We start from the raw sequence: 9,611 nt of genomic DNA on the forward strand, positions 1-9,611 counted from the left end.
GTTTTCTGGGAATTTGTATGATACGTTAAAACAAAATAAAAAATAAAAATTTTCCTTCCAGTAGCACCTTAGAGACCAACTAAGTTTGTTCTTGGTATGAGCTTTCATGTGCATGCACACTTCTTCAGATACACACGACATGCACACGAAATGCACACGAAAGCTCATACCAAGAACAAACTTAGTTGGTCTCTAAGGGTGCTACTGGAAGGATTTTTTAAAAAAAAATTGTTTTGACTACGGCAGACCAACACGGCTACCTACATGTAACTTGTATGATACGTGTCACACTCCCAACATTCCCAATTTCCTTCTAGCATAGAGCATTTTAAATTATTTAGCTTAGTGTTATGGATAGGTTGGAACCGTAGCCAAATGCACTTGCAATTTTTAAGTACAGTGGTACCTTTTTTCTCAAGCTTAATTCATTCCAGAAGTCTGTTCCAAAACCAATGTATTCCAAAACCAAGGCGTGCTTTCCCATAGAAAGTAATGCAAAATGGATTAATTCATTCCAAACTTTTAAAAACAACCCCTAAAACAGCAATTTAACATGAATTTTACTATCTAACAAGACCATTGATCCATAAAATGAAAGCAATAAACAATGTACTGCAGTCACACAACCAACCAATCAGTAGCTGAACACAGTCACAAAAACAACAAAAAAGCCACAAAATCCAAAACGCAAAATAAATAGTAAAAACAGACAGACCTCAGTGTAACACCAGAACTCTTACTTCCGGGTTTGCAGTGTTTGAGTTCCAAGTTGTTTGAGTACCAAGGCATTTGAGAACCAAGGTACCACTGTATACCTCTGTTGCACTGTGATTTGTATGCTTTCATCATTTCTTGTAAGAAATGACAATTACACTTTCTAAATCCTGGTTTGTGTGTATTTTCTCGGTTGCACCCACATGCAGGCACACCTAGAACAGTGCCTGTTGCTTTTCAGCAAAAGTTTTTGCTCCTCTCTGGGAAACAAGTGTTTGGGGTATTTGAGTGAGCAGCAGATGCTCATGGGATCCAGTCAGACTTCCTTAATAGTACGTGTGCTCTTATCAACTGGCCATGACTTCACCATTACAGGGATCTGAAGACTTTCCCAGAATTTCCTGGAAACTATATACGATTTGTGGGCAAACTATTCAATTGACTTAAAAAGAGGGTTCCAGTTCAGCAAAATAGCACCCAGAAGGAGAAGGGGAAAGACAGCTTCAAAGAAACCACCGAAGGCTCTATAGTGAAAACTTTTGAGATGAAGAATTTGATAAAGTGTTTCATGAGATCATAATGTGTTTAATAGATGCTCTAGTTTTAGTATATGGAGACCCAAGTAAGCTGTTTATTCTGTACACATATGCCAGTAACAACGGCCCCGGGGGCAGTACAGTGGTACCTCAGGTTACAAACGCTTCGGGTTACAAATGCTTCAGGTTACAGACACTGCTAACCCGGAAGGAGTACCCCAGGTTAAGAACTTTACCTCAGGATGAGAACAGAAATCGTGCGGCAGCAGCTGGAGGCCCCATTAGCTAAAGTGGTACCTCAGGTTAAGAACAGTTTCAGGTTAAGAACGGACCTCTGGAACAAATTAAGTTCTTAACCAGAGGTACCACTGTATTATACCAAGAGACTGATAGGAAAAGGCAGCTAGTTGTGTTTGCAAGCTGGGGACTGATCACTAGTGAGAGACCAGGTACCACATGCATAAACAGACCACCAAACTGTTTGGACCAGTGGGCACATTTTGAATAATGAGAAAGATCCATAGGTACTCTGCATGCTCTGGTGGCTTCTCTCATCCCGTTGTGAGATTTCCTCTACCACAGTCAAAAAGAGAAAGTATGCATCCATGCCCACACAACACACTTTGGGTTTCCAAAGGGTCTGACAAAAACTTAGATCCAATAGAATTAGAAAGAATGAATCCCCCCCTATTGTCATGGACTGACAGAGAAGTGGTGGGAGGCACCAGTTGGGGAACCCCTAGGGAACACCCAAGGAAAGAAGGCTAAGAGCCAGGGGGTTGGTGGTGGGACGACGATGTCAGAAGCTGAAGAGGCAACAGGGTTTAATGAGCAGGAAGCGTCTGTGGAAGAGAGCAGTGCAGGTTCTGAGGCTGAAGCAAAGGCTGGAAAGGAGGGGGGGCTAAGAGGCAGAGATCAGACAAGCAGCTGAAGAACCCAGGATATCTTCCCCTTCTGCTGCAACCAGCTACCCCCCTAGTCTCCCAGAACTTGCAGAGGTATGAAGAGGGTGGAGCAAAGGCAGACCAGGCAAGGGAGCCTCAGTTTGTCTGAGAAGGACTTGGGGGGGGGGGAGGAGACTTAGGCAGCTGTGGGAAGTCAGGGACCTTCTGTCCTTGCAACTGCCTCATTGGGTCAAAAACTACCAGGAAGAGTTGCTGTGCTCACTAGCCCTTGCCTCCTAAGCTGTCTGTTTCTTTGCAAAAAGACTTAACTTCATGAACACTGTGTGACTTGCTTCTGGCACCTGCCTCTGACACGCCTTCATTCCTTCTCCTGATTCCTGCTATACCCCATTCCCCCCCCCCCCGACACTCAATTTTCGCCTCCCCACATTTCCAGTCTGCTCCCTCTTCTCCCCTACCTTCTTGTTTGCTCCAGTTTCTAACCAGCTATTCAGTTGCTGATCTGAACCCTGAGGAAATGGGAACTGTCTCCTTCAGTTTTACACACTTTTCAAGGGAAGGTACCGGTACTTTCCACCAACTCCTGATGAAGCAGACAACATAGGAATTAATTTAGCTGCAACTATATGTTACAGCCAGAGACAATCAATCATGCTCAGGCCCTGTTTTCACAAGTTATGCAACTCTTGTTTACAGGGAAATATCCTGTCTCATGTAATTCTACCTACTATTTGAATTAAGTACAAGTAATTGCTTGGATGTGGGCCTGACAATAAACTGAAGTTGAATCCTGACAAGATGGAGGCACTTTGTCCAGGAATTTAGGATTGAACCCTCTCTGGACAGTGTTTCCAAATTCCAGAAAGAGCAGGTCCATCATAGCTGGGGTGGCTGGCACTCCTGGACCCAACTTTGTCATTTGAGGCTCAGGTGGCCTTGCTGGCTATGAGTGCCTAATTTCCAGGTATAGCTTGTTTGACAGTAACTATATGGCTATACAGAGATCAAAGCAGCCTTACCATAGTGTAGCATGCTCTGATTACCTCTTGCATAGACCACTGGAATGTGTTCTAGGTTGGACTGCCTGCCATTGAAGAAGATCCAGAAATTAAAACTAGGGCAGAATGTAGCAGCTAGAGTCTTAACTGACACCTCTGTGCATTGTCACATCACATTTATTCTGCAGGATCTGCACTATATGTTTCTAGGTGCAATTCAAGGTCCTAGCACTGGTGTAAAACTGGCTTGGGACCTAGGTATTTGTCTTCTTCTCATATCATCCAGCACAAGCCCTGAATTCAGGGGAATCCTGCTTGTGGTCCTACCAACAGGGATGGCCCATTGCAAGAGAACCTGAAGTGGGGCCTTCTCTGTGGTGGTGCCCCTGTTATGGCACACTCTCTCCTTGGACACATGGTTGGCTACAACATGAATGGGCTTCCAATGAATGGTGAAGTCTCATGATTTTTCCTAAGCTTTTGGAAGCCGCATTTAATTTTTTTTGTCTGTCTCTAATCTTCTTTGTATTTTATATAGATTGCTATTGGTTTATTGGTTTAAGTTGTGTTTCAAATTTTGTTTTGTGATGATTAGAGCTTTCAAATGTTCTGATAACACTGCAGCAGTTGTGACATGTTGACACCATTTGGCATGAAGGGTTACTTCAGTTCTTAGGGTTGGTTTCATACGGAAAAATTGGGAAAGGTCATGTTTTCTGGCAGTGTCTTATACAGCATTATCAGTGTCATTATATAATCCAGCCCTCTGGCATGTTTGGGAAGTATTTGTACCTCTCTCTCCAGTGTCAAAGCCTTGGGTTTGGCACTCATCCTCAGCCACAGAAAGGAAGACTAAGAAGGGGAATGAATTCACTGTATTTACTTTTGAAGTTAGTGTTGGTAGCCAAATAGGCAAAAGGCTGCACATTGTAACTGCAGCTTGGGAAAAGAGTATGGAGTAGCTTTGATTAAACAAAAGATGCTGTGTATTAGAAAGCAGGAGAGGGGCACCGAGTTGGAGGATTATGTGTGGGATAATTAGGCTGAGAATTCCAAACAGAGAGAGAAAATGAGAGGAAGAATGAACAATACAAAGAGGGAACAAAAATAAGACAGAGGAAATCAAATGCGGAGGTGGGGGCTGGGAGGAGTATGCTTAACAGATTTATTTAAGGCAGGTACATTTAATCTCTAGTATTGAGGAATATGCCTCATACAGCCATGCTGCCTCATATTCAGATAGGCATCTCAGTCCAGCAACTATTGTACTGATATCAGAGGGTACCATGGGTATTTGCTGTGGCCTTCATGGCATAGTTGGCTTCACTGAAACATTATTGCCCTGAAGCCAACAGCTGTAAAGCTAAAGGTTTGTTTTTTTTAAAAAAAAAAAAAGTTTGACTGTATGATACAAACTTTGCACATATAGAACAATTTCCCAGTCCCAGAGGTGTAGGAAGGTCAGGTGGTACCCGGTGCAGAAAATTTCATGTCACCCCCCATTGATCCCCCCCCTGCAAAAATGGTTTTATGTTATTTCATATTTTCTTACAAAGGAATAACAAGTAACAACAACAACAACAACAACAAACTTTTATTTATATCCCAGCCTACCCGGCCAAAGTCGGGCTCCAGGTGGCTAACATCAGATACATAACATTGGTATAAAATCAAACAATAATTAAATTACCTCCTAAAAACATCTCATAATCAAATTAAAGTCTAATTAGATGGCTTTCCACAGGGTTAGGGTTGGGAACAGTAAGTGGTCCACTGAACTGAAATTTCAGCCTTCACGACATAGGAAAACAGCCAAGTAAACAGCTATTTTGGTGGAGGAAGGTCAAGATATTAACCGATATGCATGAAATTTCATATATAGCTATACAATCCCTAGTACAGTAAGATAAGACCTTTGGAGCAGGCATTTAAAAAAATGTTTTTTATGAACCGCCCTAGTGGGGCAGTAATTGTTCCTTGATAATTTGTCACCCCCTCCATTATGGAACATGGGGCGATCCGCCCCCTACGCCCCCCCTTGCTACGCCCCTGCCCAGTCCACAGTTCTGGGAAATGTTTGCTAGATATTGTAGTGATGTATGTGCCACGGCCAATGATATATCTATGAAACCTCTCTGGGGGATAAGGAATGGCTGTCTGTCTTTGTCTACTACCTCTGCCTCTTAAGAAAAGAAGCAGATAGATACCCAGTATATCATTTAGGTTAAAAACACAACCCCATATTACCTTATAATAAATCTATCCTTGAGTGACAAAGGAGGTGGTTATTTTAGCATAGAAAAGCTGGTTAGAGTAGAAGTTGTTTTTGTTTTGGACCAGGAAACCACTTCAAAGTGTAACATGGTTGCAGTGTGGCAGAAGTCAGTTAATGGTAATAAATGTTACAATGTACAGTGGTGCCTGGTTACAGATGCTTCAGGTTACAGAAGCTTCAGGTTACAGACTCCGCTAACCCAAAAACAGTACCTCGGGTTAAGAATTTTGCTTCTGGATGAGAACAGAAATCCTGGGGCAGTGGCATGGCAGCAGTGGGAGGCCCCATTAGCTAAAGTGGTACCTCAGATTAAGAACAGTTTCAGGTTAAGAACGGGCCTCTGGAACTAATTAAGTTCTTAACCAGAGGTAGCACTGTAGTCAAATAGCCAATGTTAGTGACTCATTGCATGTTGGAGAGAATACCAGTTCAGATGCATAGAAGTCGAGCTTTTTCACATCAGCTTCCAGAATTCCAAACAAGCAGAGCTCTGGCTATCTGTATTCCTGTCTGCTTCACCTCTTAATAGAAAATGGGGACAGTTTTCAGAGTTTCAAATGTTAGTAGTCTGAAAGCAGTCATTCTGCGGAGAGAGAGAGAGAGAAATGGGAAAGAACATAGAGGGGCTGGCTTTGATAAACCACATCTCTCTTTTGAGTCACAGTAGTTTATTCCTATCACCTACTTTTCTATTGTCCTAAAAATTAAATCAACAGTGAATTTACTCAGAAGTAAGCCTCAGAGAGTGCAGTTTACAACTGCAGTTTGAAGGGCTTTCTCCCCTCCAAAATAAGCCAGAAGCACATAAGCAATAATGAATGCACGAACAGCACATAAGCAAAGATAAACAAGAAAAAATCCAAGCCACTTAATTAATTGGTGGCGGGATGGTCTGTTCCTTTGGATAAAAGATAGATGAATATATAAATCAATCAAAAAAATCTATAATGTGCCACATGGGCATTTGATTGCATAAATTGCACGTGCTAAGCTATGAGTAGAAAACTGCTTGAAATAGTATGTTTCTACAGAATGAGTAAAATGTTTCATTTTTACAAGTTAATTGCCAATATGCAGAAGCACCACATGGGAAATAGCTCAGGTGAGGAGTTGTTCTGTGCAAGACATGACTAAATAGAAGACTGCTGTGTATTTAAGACTGCACAGAAGTATCAGAATTACCCTGCCCTTCATATTTTTATTTTGCTCGTTTCTCTTATTTATCACGTGTCTCTTACCACAGTAGGAGATGCTTCCTAAAATATGCTATAATCTATTTATACTTTATCCCCTAGAGCTGCATTAACATTGTCGAAAGGCAGTTTATGCATGATGAACCTTTTAGATCTTGGGCTTGTTTTTCCCCTTTCCACTTCAAGTAAATTCTCTGACCTGCCACTTTCCTTTGCATTGTCCTTTCTCACCATATTTTCTTGGGTAACCTATATGTATTGGGTAGTTGTTCATCTCTGCCTCAAAGTTAAAATACAATATTTTTTGTACGATCTTTCCTAACATGTAGAACAGAGGTGGGCAACCTATGGTCCTCCTGATGTTGTTTACCTCAAACTCCCATCAGCCCCAGTCAGTATGGCCAATGGTCAGGGTTTATGGGAATTGTAGTTCAGCAACATGTGGAGGGTCACAGTTTCCTCACTTCAACGTGCACATCATCCACATGGATAATTATTTCCTACATATCAAGGATGGGAACTATTTCTGTGACACTCCTGGAACCAGATTCTCAAAACAACTTACAACAAGAATAAAAGGAAATCTAAAACACATACAATAAAACAGCTCAACAATAATACATATTTAAAACGTACACAAACTAATTCCAATTCATTTCTTAGGCCAACCAAAATATAACAGAATAGTGTTGTAAGCTTTTGAGTTCTGCAGATCTCTTCATAGATAGTAAACAAAACAAGGGGAGGGGGAGGATTTTTTTTTGTCTGATGTTGAAGCCTTAATGACATTGGGATTTTTCTAAAGCGCCAACACAACTACCTTTACATTTTATGCTACATGGAAAATAAATTTAAAAATGGCAAATATAAAATTGATTAGACCTGGAGCAGATTGAAATATATCAATCTGAAATGCTATCAGCCAGGTGAACCAAGTGAGCCTCAACTGCTTTTAGCATTTTAATGTACCAGTAAGCATCCATGGGAGTCCCATGATGGGTCAACTTTTCCTAAGTGTAGGAAAAAATAAACATTAAAAATAGTTTTAAAAACAACAACATTGCACAGTGTATTAAATGTGTGGGCACTCATTCAGCCACAGTTTTGATTTTAATAGGAGAGATTTAACTCACATCTTTCTCAATGAAAAAAATGGCGTCTGGGTTGGAAAGTGCCAAATGAATGAATGAATGAATGAATGAATGAATGCAGCCGAGGAATTCAGTTGTTCAAATGAGATCAGGCAAATACAAATGAAGGCATGAATCCCAGGATTTGAAGCTGGGGATATGATAATAATGGGAATCTAATGTTTTTCTGAGGCTTGTTCACACATCTTGCCAGATAGCTAATCATGGTGTTGTGCTTGTTTTAATCAGAATGTGCCACAATGCAAAACATATACGGTCTGTAGCAGCCATTCATCCTAATATTGCTCAGAAAATGTACTTAGCAGCTACATGCAACAGTTTATAGATTTTGTCACATCGATGAAGTTATTCACATAGAAACTGGAAAAGTGTGAGCAACAGACTAGATAAGGCAATCAGACATTTTGCTGGAATAGCAGAGTTCATTGAGTAGTCTGTTCTGGTATGTTTCTGTTCATTACCTTTCACCGGATATGAACTCACTGTAAATGCAGATGGCCACAGCTGGATGCTAGTGAGCATATAGTAGCAGCTGCTTTTTCTTCTTATGTTGATTTCATAACAATGACCTTATTCTTGGCTGTGTGAGGTCCTTTGGAGCTCTGTGTGTATTAAGTGTGAAAGAATTCGCTATTTGGACCAGTCTTACGAGTGTCTTGAAAATCCATTACACCTTTGGCAAAGGCTGTTCTCCAATTGGAGCACTCGTGGGCCATGTTTCCCAATTGTCGGTGTTTATACTACATTTTTAAAAATTTGCCTTGAGAGAGTCTTTAAACCTCTTTTGTTTTTTTTTTAAAGTTTGGAATAGAGTAGGCCTAGTTGCTTTGGAGGACGATAATCAGGCATCCAAACAACATGACCAATCCAACAAAGTTGATGTTGAAGAATCATTGCTTCGACACTGGTGATCTTTGCTTCTTCCCGTTTGCCTGTCGGGAAGATATGCATTTTTTTTTTGGAGACACTGTTGATGGAATCTTTCAAGGAGTTGGAGAAATGTGCTAAGAGGAAGGCAGATTTGGCAAACCTTCACCGTGATCAACTATGTCCCCACTGAAAAAAAAACCTATGTCCCCACTGTGGAAGGACGTGTGGGTCCAGAATTGGCCTCTACAGTTACTTACGGACTCACTGTTAAGACCGTGTTCATAGAAGACAATCTTACTCGGCTACGAGTGATCGCCAAGAAGACAGAAGGAAACCAGTAGCAAACTGCTCTAGATTGCCTACTAATCAAGGCGGCCGTGCAATTTTCTCCTCCAGCCACCAGTTTAAGCACTGTTTATTCTTGCTGACTACTAGACAACTAGCACCTGCACTGGGTGCACTGCACATTGGTTTCCAATCAGATCAACTGTGCTGGCATTTTTTATTCTGTGCTGCACATTGTATTGTTGCATGCCACCCCAATCTCCAAGTGGTGCGAGATTCCAGGGTTTTCCAGGCGATATAAAAAAGTCATTATTGAAGGACCACTATTGAAGGACTTTCTCAGAAGCCACCCAGACAGCAACCAGTTCTCATTTGCGCGCGCACCATCCCCACCCCCCGCAGTCCTTTTTTATGTAACATCTTGCCTTGGCAAAGGCAAGGGCTTGCCAAATATCATCGGAACGGGACCGGCACGAACAAAGGCCATGGGATTACGCAGCACGGCATCTGCCGGGGCACAGGCAACGGCGGGAGGGAGCGGGCATCCAATGCGCGCCAGGGATTTCCTGCACAATAAAGCCTGAGCTCGCTCTCTCGCAGCGAGCCGGCAGAGCGGCCGGCCAATGGGCTCTCTCGAGCCGGGCGCGCAGGGCGCGGAGAGGCGTGTCCCGGGCGGAGCGCGCA

The sequence above is a fragment of the Lacerta agilis genome, chromosome 1, assembly GCF_009819535.1.
Source record: "Lacerta agilis isolate rLacAgi1 chromosome 1, rLacAgi1.pri, whole genome shotgun sequence".
NCBI lineage: Eukaryota > Metazoa > Chordata > Lepidosauria > Squamata > Lacertidae > Lacerta > Lacerta agilis.